The following is a 16691-nucleotide window of genomic DNA, read 5'->3' on the forward strand; positions in this document are numbered from 1 at the left end:
TCCCATAGGAGAACCTTTGAAGAACCCTTTTTGGTTGCAGGTAGAACCTCTTTGGTTCCATGTAGAACTCTTTAGGGTTCCATGTAGAACCCTTTCAACAGACCAGATGTTTTTTAACTTTCTGTGGAGAAACCGTACCCGTCACATTAGGAAACTGTTGCATTGAACACGTGAGTATGGTGGGCTGAATTTCTGGACAATCCTACCTTAAATAATACTTTTAAGATCAATTTGATAAAACACTACATAAGAAGACCTACTTCTATGTGAAACTTTATTCCTCATCATGCCTTTTCTACTTTTGGCCTTAACTTCATGCCTTAACTTCATGTTGGTTTGCTTTTGACAAAATTCAAGTGAAACTCTGCTTTTCATCAACAGGTTTTCTAGTCATGATCCTTCATTTAGAAGCATCATTTCTCTCCACACATATATTATATTTGTAATAACCAGCACATATTGTATAACAATTCATCTTTGTTTTTAAAATATTGGTTGAGAAATAATATCCTATTGGTGAGACAACTTGTAAATGTAGAGTAGTTTACTTCATTATGACTCATTCTTATCAATTTACAAGATCCCTATAACGCCTAAAGAGTTTACAATTATGTTAGTCTCCATTTCCTCAGGTGTTGCTTATTTTTTATTTAACTAGTCAAGTCAGTTAAGAACAAATTCTTATTTACAATGACAGCGGATTAATAACTGCTTTGTTCAGGGGCAGAACAACAGACTTCTACCTTGTCAGGTCGGGGACTCAATCTCGCAACCTTCCGGTTACTAGTTACTAGGCTTTAACCACTAGGCTACCTGCCGCCCCGTTATTCAGGAACATGTTAAGACCCTCAGAACCTACCTTCGATTACCCCTGTTGACTCAATAGTAGTAAAGATTTGTTTTTGTTTTAGTCCATTCAACAACAGAGTGATACTTGCCTTGTATCAACAGGAATTTGTATCTATCTATACACCTTATGTAATTCCTTATTGGAATCGTTTTATTGATAATATCTGTTGTCTCATACATACGTACTTTCTAACACAATTAAGGAAGGTTATTATAAAATTATTCATTAATATTACCCTGCCAACCACTAAATGAAGATTTAAAAATAGATACATTCAAATTGTACCTTTTGCAACAGTTTTGCATCTTTGAATGGTATTAATGTAAAGAATTTTTGGCAAGACATCAGTAGATTTCTAATGGAAAATCTGCATTTAGATTTGACACTATTATGGAGAGACGTATTACATTAATTCTTTACCGACGATAGAAATCATTTGGATGGAAATGTATATTATTCATTCACTCGCCGTACAGTAGTGGGCGGCAATACGGCAATAGGTGTAGTCTGCCATAAAACCTTAAAGAAGAACAAGACAACAGGAAATTGTTGAAGAGAACAGCTCGGGTCGAACAATTGCTTCCACAATGGATCGGGTAAGTCTGGTTTTAACATTATATGCCCGCTGTGTTGTATAAAATGTCTAGGCCTAGTTTTCATCATATTTGAACCTCTACATTGCTGTGTTCTGTTTGGAGCGGCAGGTAGCCTAGTGGTTAGAGCGTTGGGTCAGTAACCGAATCACCGAGCTGACCAGATAAACATATGTCGTTCTGTTCCTGAACAAGGCAGTTGACCCATTGTTGATGGTCAATCATTGTAAATAAGAATTTGTTCAAAACTGACTTGCCTAGTTATTAATTTATATATTTTAAATAGCCTACAAGTGTAGAATTTGAATCTATTATGGATACTCTTCCTGGGGTCCAGCAAAATTAAGACTCTGTGACTATGACCGAATTCTCTCCTTCCGCCCAGTGTGCACATGTTCACATTCCTTCATTGATTTCTTACACATTAGCCATTATTTGACCAGATACTCAAGTGACCGTTCTAACAAAGAAAATAAATGGCTGCAGTTCCAAACAGGTTGTTTTTCCCTGGTGGTATCCCCGTCGAAACCGGATGCAGTTTGATTACCATCTTAATAAGGGAGGTCTAATTCCCTAAAGTTGGCCCTCGATTTAGCTTGAAGGAGCGATTGAACAACTTTGGTCACTTGCGGGGATGATATGATCTCAGGAATATGAATCGAGCTGTCTAAAACAATCTATTGATTTTAGCTTTGGAAAATAGGCTCAGTTTCGTAGTGATGAGTGCAATTCAGAAATGTATTGGAATAAATGACCAAACTATGGGTAACTGTAGCTAGCTACCGGACAGGAGTGCTAGCTAGACACGTTAGCTTACTAGGTTCATTAATAGCTTTAGGTTGGTTGTTTTTAAGTTAAACTTCAAGATTTCCACCAAGGACGTTGCCTCTCCCATCACCACTCTCCCTCGCTTGGGTAAGGGACATTTTAAGGTACACTTGAATTTGAATTGTAGCTGGAAGGCAATCAGGAAGATGCAAGATCAGGTGGGACCATATAGGCAATGAGAGGGCAGATATGCGTGTTTCCACTAGTTACACAGCCACAGAGTCAAACTCCTATAACGTATTTTTATTCATTTAGGTTATGCATAAAGTTAGTGTTTGCAAGGTTAGGGTTAAAATTACATTTAAAAGACCAGTTGTATAAATGGGCGTGGTTGTGGTAACTAGTGATGACCAGGCACTACTTCCATACAAAGTGTTTTTTTTCTCAAAGTTGCCTGGATGTGACGTGGCCTACTTTTACCAATACACTCCTAACAACCTACTCGTTTCGAAAATGTATATATGATCAAATAAGCCAGATTTTGGGCACAGTTATCCCTCTTGTTTCTTCTCTTCTGCGCTGTTCGATAGGAAATGACTGGTATAAGAAATACGGTGGAAACTGGCCCATGCCTCCACCAATCCAATGCTCTTATATTTGTGGGGTTGCAGTGAACGATTGAACATTTCAGATTAAGGAGATATTTGAGGGATGCACCCAAATCGGAGGTTTAGACTGAATTAATACAATATTTGGTTTAATGATCAGCTGTAATACGTCTTGTCGAACAGCAAAAGGATAACCTGTCCCCCTCCACCCTCCAGGAGTCCCCCTCCACCCTCCAGGAGTCCCCAGGTCAATCGCCTCTCCGTACTTTACTGCTGGTTCTGGTCGACTGCAGGAAAACACCGGGGCAGAGTGGAACTGAGAGACTAGAAGAGGAACATGGAGATATGATTTCATTAAGTAAGAACCATGTGATTAGATTAGTTTGCTTCTGTAACAATGAATTGGTTCATTATGTATTGATGAAAATATCTGGTCGTTCCACCTAATTTTGAGAAGTGTAACTGCTCCCCCCAAATGTTTGATTTCACCTCATTTTAACATTCTTTCATGAAGAGCACATGTTCAACTTCATAAAAACATGTTTTCCCAAGAGGTTGTATGAAAATACATACTGTAGTAAGTGCCAATGTGCTAAATAAAGTAAAGGGGGACAACTGAAAACAACATAACCACTAGTTTACATTGGTAGAATAGTCCTTTAAATCAGCCACAAATGTGCTTATGACAGGGCTAATGGAAGCTAGTTTTGTTCCACCGGTGGTGAAAATTGAATGCCATCTTCACAAAATATATTCTCCATATCAAATTATGGGTTAAAATGGTTCACTTGCTCAGTTTTCTACAAAAAACACCAGAGAATTGATAAAAAGACTAGAACCAGCTTACCTGCCTTGGCTCTATAATTTGACTATTTGATGTTTGATGTTTCTTTTGCCCAAAATGTAAGGAACAGTTTCACCATATTACAACATGGGTTGACCTTAAAATGAGGGACAGACGTAAATTAATCACAAATTAAATAAAATAAATAATGTTCAGAAATGACTGTCAAAGTAACCAAATAACTAGGGCTTTACATGCACACTAATCATTTCCTATTAAACTGATTATGGCAGTAGGCTAAGTGTGTCATTAGTCATGTAAACATCTTACTCTGCTGATCTTAATTGGTGTAAGGTCATAACCGAAGTAAGCATACGCCTTTAAAACACCTGGTTTTCTGAGAATTCTTTAGAATGATTAGGACATGTAAACACTTTAATCAGAGTTATAGAGGTGTATTTAATCTGTGTATGTGCTAACACAAGCAGCGCCAGCTAACTTCTTTTGACCGAGTGCAGTGAGCGTTTATTTAGATGTGTCCATGTAAACAGGATTATTAGGGAAATTGTTCATTCAAAGCATGTCAACATTTTAAATCAAACTCTTATACTAATTGGCTTCAAAATAATCGTATTATTCTGCACTTGTAACTTTACTCAACGATGGTAAAACTTGGAGACATTATTGTATTAGTTGGGTTAAAATCTTTCTAGATGTGACACAGGGTTGATGGAACTTTTCAAATTCAGAATTGTCACTTTAGCAAGTCTTTATTCATATTATTTAATAACAGATTTAAAATATAATGCTGATGCACAATATTCTACTGGAAAATATGAAAGGGACCCAAAAGGCCTTAATTTCATGGAAGGACCCATCTGTTATGGACCCATATTTGCAAAACCTAACTATCCAATGCCTTTGTTTCACAGGGGACATCCCTTATCGTTGCTCTCTAAGTGGGAGGGGCTTATCATCTGGGGAGCCTCAACAACATCATGATGCTGACAAGAAAGAGAAGAGTCTCTCCAGATCGAAACACCGGCATAGAGGTAGAGGGAAGAAACCTCAACACTGCTCTGTCTGTGGGAAGAGTTTTGCTAAACAAGACTTGACTATTCATGAGCAAATTCACCCCGGAGAGAAACCGTTCCACTGCTCTCGGTGCGGGAAGAGTTTCACTGCATCTAAAACTGTAAAATCTCACCAGAGAATTCATACAGGGGAGAGGCCTTATCCCTGCTTTAATTGTGAGAAATGCTTCAAACAATCAGGATTCCAGACTACACAAAAACACACAGGACCGCCTTATAGCTGTGATCAGTGTGGGAAGAGATTCAATCAATCAGGAGCCCTGACTAGACACCAACGCATACACACAGGAGAGAAGCCTTATAGCTGTGATCAGTGTGGGAAGAGCTTCAATCAATTAGTACACCTGACTATACACCAACGCATACACACAGGAGAGAAGCCTTATAGCTGTGATCAGTGTGGGAAGAGCTTCAATCAATTAGTACACCTGACTATACACCAACGCATACACACAGGAGAGAAGCCTTATAGCTGTGATCAGTGTGAGAAGAGTTTCAGGACGTCAGATCACCTGACTAACCACCAATGCATACACACAGGAGAGAAGCCTTATAGCTGTGATCAGTGTGGGAAGAGCTTCAATCAATCAGGACACCTGACTAAACACCAATGCATACACACAGGACAGAAGCCTTATAGCTGTGATCAGTGTGGGAAGAGCTTCAATCAATCAGGACACCTGACTAAACACCAACGCATACACACAGGAGAGAAGCCTTATAGCTGTGATCAGTGTGGGAAGAGCTTCAATCAGTCAGTAAACCTGACTAAACACCAACGCATACACACAGGAGAGAAGCCTTATAGCTGTGATCAGTGTGGGAAGAGCTTCAATGAATCAGGAAACCTGACTAAACACCAACGCATACACACAGGAGAGAAGCCTTATAGCTGTGATCAGTGTGGGAAGAGCTTCAATCAGTCAGTAAAGCTGACTACACACCAACGCATACACACAGGAGAGAAGCCTTATAGCTGTGATCAGTGTGGGAAGAGCTTCAATCAATCAGGAAACCTGACTATACACCAGCGCATACACACAGGAGAGAAGCCTTATAGCTGTGATCAGTGTGGAAAGAGTTTTGCTCTAGATTTCACCCTGACTGCACACCAGCGAATACACACTGGAGAGAAACCTTATTCCTGTCTATGTGGAAAGAGCTTTGCTCATTCAGGGTCACTGAAAAAACACCAGGATGCACAAATATGTTGTTTTTTATCTCCCTCCTCCGGCACCAGTTTCAGATCTCTAAATGAAGTTTCAATAGAAACCATATTGTAAAGAGTCATCCATCTCCCATTCGCATTTTACCTTGGTAAGTCTGATTACCAAGGTAAAATGTGTAGCATGATATGCAGCTCTGGATCCATATGTATCAAGCGTCTTGGAGTAGGAGTTCGGTATCTTATTTCATTAACTCCTATTGTCCATTAAATAATGTAGAATAATGTTTCAACAATTGTAGGTTCATATTAATGTGTGAGGGAAATGTTGTCTGAAGAAAGAGCCTTGAATTGTACATCTTGTCTCATACAATTATTGGTTCCTGTTGGTGCTGGGTAGAGATGTGAGGGGAGACGGTCATGACCCCTCAGACCTTTTGGCAGAATATGTTCTATAAGTTAAGATAGGAGACAGTGCCAGTCACATGCAGGAACCAAACGTCAATGATGAATTAATTATGAATAATGTAAATCATGCAAATATAACTTGTCTGTGTAAACAGTATATAAGAGAACTAACGGGACTGCCCCGAAAGAGCTCCAGACCGTACTCTGGTGTTTTAGGTTTGTTGGAACCCCTCCAGCTTCCTGATAATAAATAATTATTCATTTAAGTTTTACTTTGAGGCCCTGGTGTTAATTTCCACGACACGTATTCAATACAAAAATACATTAAATCCATTGTTTTACATGAAGGAGATGTCGCACTGCATGAGGCAAATGGTGGTCTCACCAGATACTGACTACCTTTTTAAAAAGTGTCTGTGACCAACTGAGTTATATCTGTATTCGCAGTCATGGATTAGGGCCTAATTCATTCATAACAATTTACAGATATTTTTGTAAGAACTGTAACTCAGTAAAATCTTAGAAATTGTTGTTTAATTGTTGTTGATAATAATAATTGAAGAATCTAAATGAATGGGCCGCCTACTGTTTTAGGTGTTCTGGGTCAGAACTGTTTCAACGTGACTTACATCCATCAGAGTATCTGTGCCTTGAAGGAGTCAACAGTGGAACTGCCCTGCACATATCAACATCCAAGTTATCATGTAGTCTCAGAACCAAACTGGTATATCCAAGAGAAATATAATGAGGTGCCTAAATTCCTGAGCTCTGTCCAGAGTATGCAGGTTGTGCTGAGTACCTTTGGACTAAAGAGAAAGACTGCACCCTGAGAATCACAGACCTGAAAGTGATTCAGCTTAGTACAAGTTCAGATTTACAACACAGAATGGGGGTACAGCTTCCCTGGAACAACTCTGACTGACACAGGTAATATATAATATCTAATTCTAATAATTCATTAGAATCATTCAGAGCTGCAGGTGAAGGTGTCTTCCTCCACAGAGGAATAGAAGAGAACACTGACCTGTAGCACCACCTGTCTTCTGACTGACAACCCAACCTCACCTACATCTGGTACAACAACGGACAACATCTCCATGACCCTACTTCCCAACAATACTCCTGTAATACTCTAGTGGTCGGGTGTTACTCTACAGACAGTCACTCCTGTGCTGTAAAATACCATGAGGATTTTCTCACTCCTACATTGTGTGAGTCTGAACTCACCTATAATAATCATCTTAAGTATCAATCATTAAGGCCTGTGGACCAATAGTAGAACATGTGGGGAAAACAGACAAATCGGTGCACTCTTGGATAGTAACACTAGTAGGAACTATACAGTATAATAGAAAAGGTAGAAAATGGCTGATGGTATGTTGTTATACTGTTTTAGAATTATAATTTTGGAATTCGTTTTAGAATAAGACTAACGTAACAAAATGAAAAAGTCAAGGGTTCTGAATACTTTCTGAATGCACTGTGTGTGTCTATATATTTTATTCATTTTAAATTAACCAGTCCTATACATCTAAAACACTTGAAAATAGTCTCATTACCATTTGAGGAATTGATCAGATACATTTAGTTTCAGGTGTTCATGGTCTGAGCTGTTTGAATGTGACTTACACCCCTCAGAGTATTTGTACCTTGAAGAGGTCAACAGTGGATCTGTCCTGCTCTTACACATATCCCAGAGGTCATACAGTCACAGAGACATCATGGTTCTATAGATGGTCTGGTGTGAAACCTCAGAATGATGATTGTGTGGAGTACTATGGGGACAGAGTGAGTAACTGCACCCTGAGAATCACAGACCTGAGAGAGAGAGACTCAGCTGAGTACTGGTTCACATTCAAGACTCAGATCATACAAGGTCATGTCTTTAAGACTGTTTTAAAAGAAAGACTAGTTATAGTCTTGGTCCTGAGAATAGAGACCAGGATATGTTGTTGGCCTGGGCCCCAATACTCAGTGTTATAGTCCTGAGAATAGAGAACAGGATATGTCGTTGTCCTGGGCCCCAATACTCAGTGTTATAGTCCTGGTCCTGAGAATAGAGACCAGGATATGTTGTTGTCCTGGGCCCCAATACTCAGTGTCATAGTCCTGGTCCTGAGAATAGAGACCAGGATATGTTGTTGTCCTGGGCCCCAATACTCAGTGTTATAGTCATGGTCCTGAGAATAGAGACCAGGATATGTTGTTGGCCTGGGCCCCAATACTCGTTGTTATAGTCCTGGTCCTGAGAATAGAGACCAGGATATGTTGTTGTCCTGGGCCCCAATACTCAGTGTTATAGTCATGGTCCTGAGAATAGAGACCAGGATATGTTGTTGGCCTGGATCCCAATACTCAGTGTTATAGTCCTGGTCCTGAGAATAGAGACCAGGATATGTTGTTGGCCTGGATCCCAATACTCAGTGTTATAGTCCTGGTCCTGAGAATAAAACAGGTTTAAAACAACAACAGAGAAACACGTCTCTTACAGTGCTCACATCTGTTATAATAAGTGTTTTTTTCAATTGAAGTATCAGGATTAGTTATTTACCAGTTATAAAGTATGTTTTAGTTGTGTATCTTCATGTTTCTAAGACTGCAGGGAGGGAGATGCAACAACGGCCTTGAGAACAGCAGGAAGTGTGTTGGTCTTTCTCTGTTCTGTGACAGGTTTGGCCTCATTCATAATATGTCAGTAACCATTTTTCTCCTATGCTTTGCAATTCAATCTATAGACATTTTTAATAAAGGAAAGTTGTTCCTCAATGTTTTTCTGGCATGCATTGTTCATATTTAGGAGCTGTTCTTCACAGATGCACTAGTGGTTTCTATAACTCTCTCAGCAGCTGTGAAACTAACTGAGTCAGAGGGATCAGAGGGATGCTTGTCTGAGGTTGCTATTCTCACTCAACTCTGCAACTACGGTAAACAAGTGTGGACAAACTCTGTCAGTATGAGCCAACAGGTTTGTGCTTAATTTAATGTCCTTATTTTGAGCGATTGTGTTTCGGTGATACTGGGTCAGGATGGCTGGAGTGTGACTTACACTACTCAGAGTATCTTTACCGTGAAGGGGTCAACAGTGGATCTATCCTGCATTTACACATATCCCAGAGGTCATACAGTCATAAAAGCATCATGGTCCTATAGATGGTCTGGTGTGAAACCTGAGAATGGTGCTATTTCATTTCTAGATGCGCTATATAATAACATGTATTCATATCCTCCACCTTGTTGTTGAACCTTTAGGGAAACAGACCTCAGTTATGTGAAGTGTAGAAGTGTTCAGCTGTAGGAATCACAGATTCTCATACTCCATCTCTCTGGAATCATGTGGTTCAGGTGAGAATCTAAGACTTTCACTTCACGTTATCATTTTGATTTAATAACTTGATTCTTTATTCATTCACGTATAAAACAGAAAGAAGGCCTCCAAATCCAACTCTGACATAAAGGGACACAGCAGTTGACAGACAGGTGAGTAAAGATCACAAAGTATTTTATTAATTAAAGCTCCAGCAGCACTACACCCTGGTTACACCTCCACACCTAGTGACATTAATATACTACATCACTACACCCTGGTTACACCTCCACACCTAGTGACATTAATATACTACATCACTACACCCTGGTTACACCTCCACACCTAGTGACATTAATATACTACATCACTACACCCTGGTTACACCTCCACACCTAGTGACATTAATATACTACACCCTGGTTACACCTCCACACCTAGTGACATTAATATACTACATCACTACACCCTGGTTACACCTCCACACCTAGTGACATTAATATACTACATCACTACACCCTGGTTACACCTCCACACCTAGTGACATTAATATACTACATCACTACACCCTGGTTACACCTCCACACCTAGTGACATTAATATACTACATCACTACACCCTGGTTACACCCTCCACACCTAGTGACATTAATATACTACATCACTACACCCTGGTTACACCCTCCACACCTAGTGACATTAATATACTACATCACTACACCCTGGTTACACCTCCACACTGGTGACATTAATATACTACATCACTACACCCTGGTTACACCTCCACACCTAGTGACATTAATATACTACATCACTACACCCTGGTTACACCTCCACACCTAGTGACATTAATATACTACATCACTACACCCTGGTTACACCTCCACACCTAGTGACATTAATATACTACATCACTACACCCTGGTTACACCTCCACACCTAGTGACATTAATATACTACATCACTACACCCTGGTTACACCTCCACACCTAGTGACATTAATATACTACATCACTACACCCTGGTTACACCTCCACACCTAGTGACATTAATATACTACATCACTACACCCTGGTTACACCTCCACACCTAGTGACATTAATATACTACATCACTTACACCCTGGTTACACCTCCACACCTAGTGACATTAATATACTACATCACTACACCCTGGTTACACCTCCACACCTAGTGACATTAATATACTACACCCTGGTTACACCTCCACACCTAGTGACATTAATATACTACATCACTACACCCTGGTTACACCTCCACACCTGGTGACATTAATATACTACATCACTACACCCTGGTTACACCTCCACACCTAGTGACATTAATATACTACATCACTACACCCTGGTTACACCTCCACACCTAGTGACATTAATATACTACATCACTACACCCTGGTTACACCTCCACACCTGGTGACATTAATATACTACATCCACTACACCCTGGTTACACCTCCACACCTAGTGACATTAATATACTACATCACTACACCCTGGTTACACCTCCACACCTAGTGACATTAATATACTACATCACTACACCCTGGTTACACCTCCACACCTAGTGACATTAATATACTACATCACTACACCCTGGTTACACCTCCACACCTAGTGACATTAATATACTACATCACTACACCCTGGTTACACCCTCCACACCTAGTGACATTAATATACTACATCACTACACCCTGGTTACACCTCCACACCTAGTGACATTAATATACTACATCACTACACCCTGGTTACACCTCCACACCTAGTGACATTAATATACTACATCACTACACCCTGGTTACACCTCCACACCTGGTGACATTAATATACTACATCACTACACCCTGGTTACACCTCCACACCTAGTGACATTAATATACTACATCACTACACCCTGGTTACACCTCCACACCTAGTGACATTAATATACTACATCACTACACCCTGGTTACACCTCCACACCTAGTGACATTAATATACTACATCACTACACCTGGTTACACCTCCACACCTGGTGACATTAATATACTACACCACTACACCCTGGTTACACCTCCACACCTAGTGACATTAATATACTACATCACTACACCCCTGGTTACACCTCCACACCTAGTGACATTAATATACTACATCCACTACACCCTGGTTACACCTCCACACCTAGTGACATTAATATACTACATCACTACACCCCTGGTTACACCTCCACACCTAGTGACATTAATTATACTACATCACTACACCCTGGTTACACCTCCACACCTAGTGACATTAATATACTACATCACTACACCCTGGTTACACCTCCACACCTAGTGACATTAATATACTACACCACTACACCCTGGTTACACCTCCACACCTAGTGACATTAATATACTACACACTACACCTGGTTACACCTCCACACCTAGTGACATAATATCAATACATCCACTAACAACCCTTGTACACCTCCACACCTAGTGACATTAATATACTACATCACTACACCCTGGTTACACCTCACACCTAGTGACATTAATATACTACATCACTACACCCTGGTACACCTCCACACCTAGTGACATTAATATACTACATCACTACACCCTGGTTACACCCTCCCACACCTAGTGACATTAATATACTACATCACTACACCCTGGTTACACCTCACACCTGGTGACATTAATATACTACATCACTACACCCTGGTTACCACCTCCCACACCTAGTGACAATAATATACTACATCACTACACCATGGTTACACCTCCACACCTAGTGACATTAATATACTACATCACTACACCCTGGTTACACCTCCACACCTAGTGACATTAATATACTACATCACTACACCCTGGTTACACCTCCACACCTAGTGACATTAATATACTACATCACTACACCCTGGTTACACCTCACACCTAGTGACATTAATATTACTACATCACTACACCCTGGTTACACCTCCACACCTAGTGACATTAATATACTACATCACTACACCCTGGTTACACCTCCCCACTAGTGACATTAATATACTACACCCTGGTTACACCTCCACACCTAGTGACATTTAATATACTACATCACTACACCCTGGTTACACCTCCACACCTAGTGACATTAATATACTACATCACTACACCCTGGTTACACCTCCACACCTAGTGACATTAATATACTACATCACTACACCCTGGTTACACCTCCACACCTAGTGACATTAATATACTACATCACTACACCCTGGTTACACCTCCACACCTAGTGACATTAATATACTACATCACTACACCATGGTTACACCTCCACACCTGGTGACATTAATATACTACATCACTACACCCTGGTTACACCTCCACACCTAGTGACATTAATATACTACATCACTATCACTACACCCTGGTTACACCTCCACACCTAGTGACATTAATATACTACATCACTACACCCTGGTTACACCTCCACACCTAGTGACATTAATATACTACATCACTACACCCTGGTTACACCTCCACACCTAGGTGACATTAATATACTACATCACTACACCCTGGTTACACCTCCACACCTAGTGACATTAATATACTACATCACTACACCCTGGTTACACCTCCACACCTAGTGACATTAATATACTACATCACTACACCCTGGTTACACCTCCACACCTAGTGACATTAATATACTACATCACTACACCCTGGTTACACCTCCACACCTAGTGACATTAATATACTACATCACTACACCCTGGTTACACCTCCACACTAGTGACATTAATATACTACATCACTACACCCTGGTTACACCTCCACACCTAGTGACATTAATATACTACACCTCACTACACCCTAGTGACATTAATATACTACACCTGGTTACACCTCCACACCTAGTGACATTAATATACTACACCCCTGGTTACACCTCCACACCTAGTGACATTATATACTACATCACTACACCCTGGTTACACCTCCACACCTAGTGACATTAATATACTACATCACTACACCCTGGTTACACCTCCACACCTAGTGACATTAATATACTACATCACTACACCCTGGTTACACCTCCACACCTAGTGACATTAATATACTACATCACTACACCCTGGTTACACCTCCACACCTGGTGACATTAATATACTACATCACTACACCCTGGTTACACCTCCACACCTAGTGACATTAATATACTACCTCACTACACCCTGGTTACACCTCCACACCTAGTGACATTAATATACTACATCACTACACCCTGGTTACACCTCCACACCTAGTGACATTAATATACTACATCACTACACCCTGGTTACACCTCCACACCTAGTGACATTAATATACTACATCACTACACCCTGGTTACACCTCCACACCTAGTGACATTAATATACTACATCACTACACCCTGGTTACACCTCCACACCTAGTGACATTAATATACTACATCACTACACCCTGGTTACACCTCCACACCTAGTGACATTAATATACTACATCACTACACCCTGGTTACACCTCCACACCTAGTGACATTAATATACTACATCACTACACCCTGGTTACACCTCCACACCTAGTGACATTAATATACTACACCCTGGTTACACCTCCACACCTAGTGACATTAATATACTACATCACTACACCCTGGTTACACCTCCACACCTAGTGACATTAATATACTACATCACTACACCCTGGTTACACCTCCACACCTGGTGACATTAATATACTACATCACTACACCCTGGTTACACCTCCACACCTAGTGACATTAATATACTACATCACTACACCCTGGTTACACCTCCACACCTAGTGACATTAATATACTACATCACTACACCCTGGTTACACCTCCACACCTGGTGACATTAATATACTACATCACTACACCCTGGTTACACCTCCACACCTAGTGACATTAATATACTACATCACTACACCCTGGTTACACCTCCACACCTGGTGACATTAATATACTACATCACTACACCCTGGTTACACCTCCACACCTAGTGACATTAATATACTACATCACTACACCCTGGTTACACCTCCACACCTAGTGACATTAATATACTACATCACTACACCCTGGTTACACCTCCACACCTAGTGACATTAATATACTACATCACTACACCCTGGTTACACCTCCACACCTAGTGACATTAATATACTACATCACTACACCCTGGTTACACCTCCACACCTAGTGACATTAATATACTACATCACTACACCCTGGTTACACCTCCACACCTGGTGACATTAATATACTACATCACTACACCCTGGTTACACCTCCACACCTAGTGACATTAATATACTACATCACTACACCCTGGTACACCTCCACACCTAGTGACATTAATATACTACACCCTGGTTACACCTCCACACCTAGTGACATTAATATACTACATCACTACACCCTGGTTACACCTCCACACCTAGTGACATTAATATACTACACCCTGGTTACACCTCCACACCTGGTGACATTAATATACTACATCACTACACCCTGGTTACACCTCCACACCTAGTGACATTAATATACTACAGCACTACACCCTGGTTACACCTCCACACCTAGTGACATTAATATACTACATCACTACACCCTGGTTACACCTCCACACCTAGTGACATTAATATACTACATCACTACACCCTGGTTACACCTCCACACCTGGTGACATTAATATACTACATCACTACACCCTGGTTACACCTCCACACCTAGTGACATTAATATACTACATCACTACACCCTGGTTACACCTCCACACCTAGTGACATTAATATACTACATCACTACACCCTGGTTACACCTCCACACCTGGTGACATTAATATACTACATCACTACACCCTGGTTACACCTCCACACCTAGTGACATTAATATACTACATCACTACACCCTGGTTACACCTCCACACCTAGTGACATTAATATACTACATCACTACACCCTGGTTACACCTCCACACCTGGTGACATTAATATACTACATCACTACACCCTGGTTACACCTCCACACCTAGTGACATTAATATACTACACCCTGGTTACACCTCCACACCTGGTGACATTAATATACTACATCACTACACCCTGGTTACACCTCCACACCTAGTGACATTAATATACTACACCCTGGTTACACCTCCACACCTGGTGACATTAATATACTACATCACTACACCCTGGTTACACCTCCACACCTGGTGACATTAATATACTACATCACTACACCCTGGTTACACCTCCACACCTAGTGACATTAATATACTACACCCTGGTTACACCTCCACACCTGGTGACATTAATATACTACATCACTACACCCTGGTTACACCTCCACACCTAGTGACATTAATATACTACACCCTGGTTACACCTCCACACCTGGTGACATTAATATACTACATCACTACACCCTGGTTACACCTCCACACCTGGTGACATTAATATACTACATCACTACACCCTGGTTACACCTCCACACCTGGTGACATTAATATACTACATCACTACACCCTGGTTACACCTCCACACCTGGTGACATTAATATACTACACCACTACACCCTGGTTACACCTCCACACCTAGTGACATTAATATACTACACCCTGGTTACACCTCCACACCTGGTGACATTAATATACTACATCACTACACCCTGGTTACACCTCCACACCTGGTGACATTAATATACTACATCACTACACCCTGGTTACACCTCCACACCTGGTGACATTAATATACTACATCACTACACCCTGGTTACACCTCCACACCTAGTGACATTAATATACTACACCACTACACCCTGGTTACACCTCCACACCTAGTGACATTAATATACTACATCACTACACCCTGGTTACACCTCCACACCTAGTGACATTAATATACTACATCACTACACCCTGGTTACACCTCCACACCTGGTGACATTAATATACTACATCACTACACCCTGGCTACACCTCCACACCTGGTGACATTAATATACTACATCACTACACCCTGGTTACACCTCCACACCTGGTGACATTAATATACTACATCACTACA

At 40.7% G+C, this 16691-nt stretch overlaps 1 pseudogene; it reads left to right on the plus strand.

The window, feature by feature from the left end:
* The first annotated feature begins 1341 nt into the window (after nucleotides 1–1341).
* LOC116368213 (zinc finger protein 721-like) overlaps nucleotides 1342–16691 on the plus strand; it is a 38648-nt pseudogene continuing 23298 nt past the window's right edge.

This window comes from Oncorhynchus kisutch, unplaced genomic scaffold, assembly GCF_002021735.2.
Source record: "Oncorhynchus kisutch isolate 150728-3 unplaced genomic scaffold, Okis_V2 scaffold1888, whole genome shotgun sequence".
In the NCBI taxonomy this organism is placed as follows: Eukaryota; Metazoa; Chordata; class Actinopteri; order Salmoniformes; family Salmonidae; genus Oncorhynchus; species Oncorhynchus kisutch.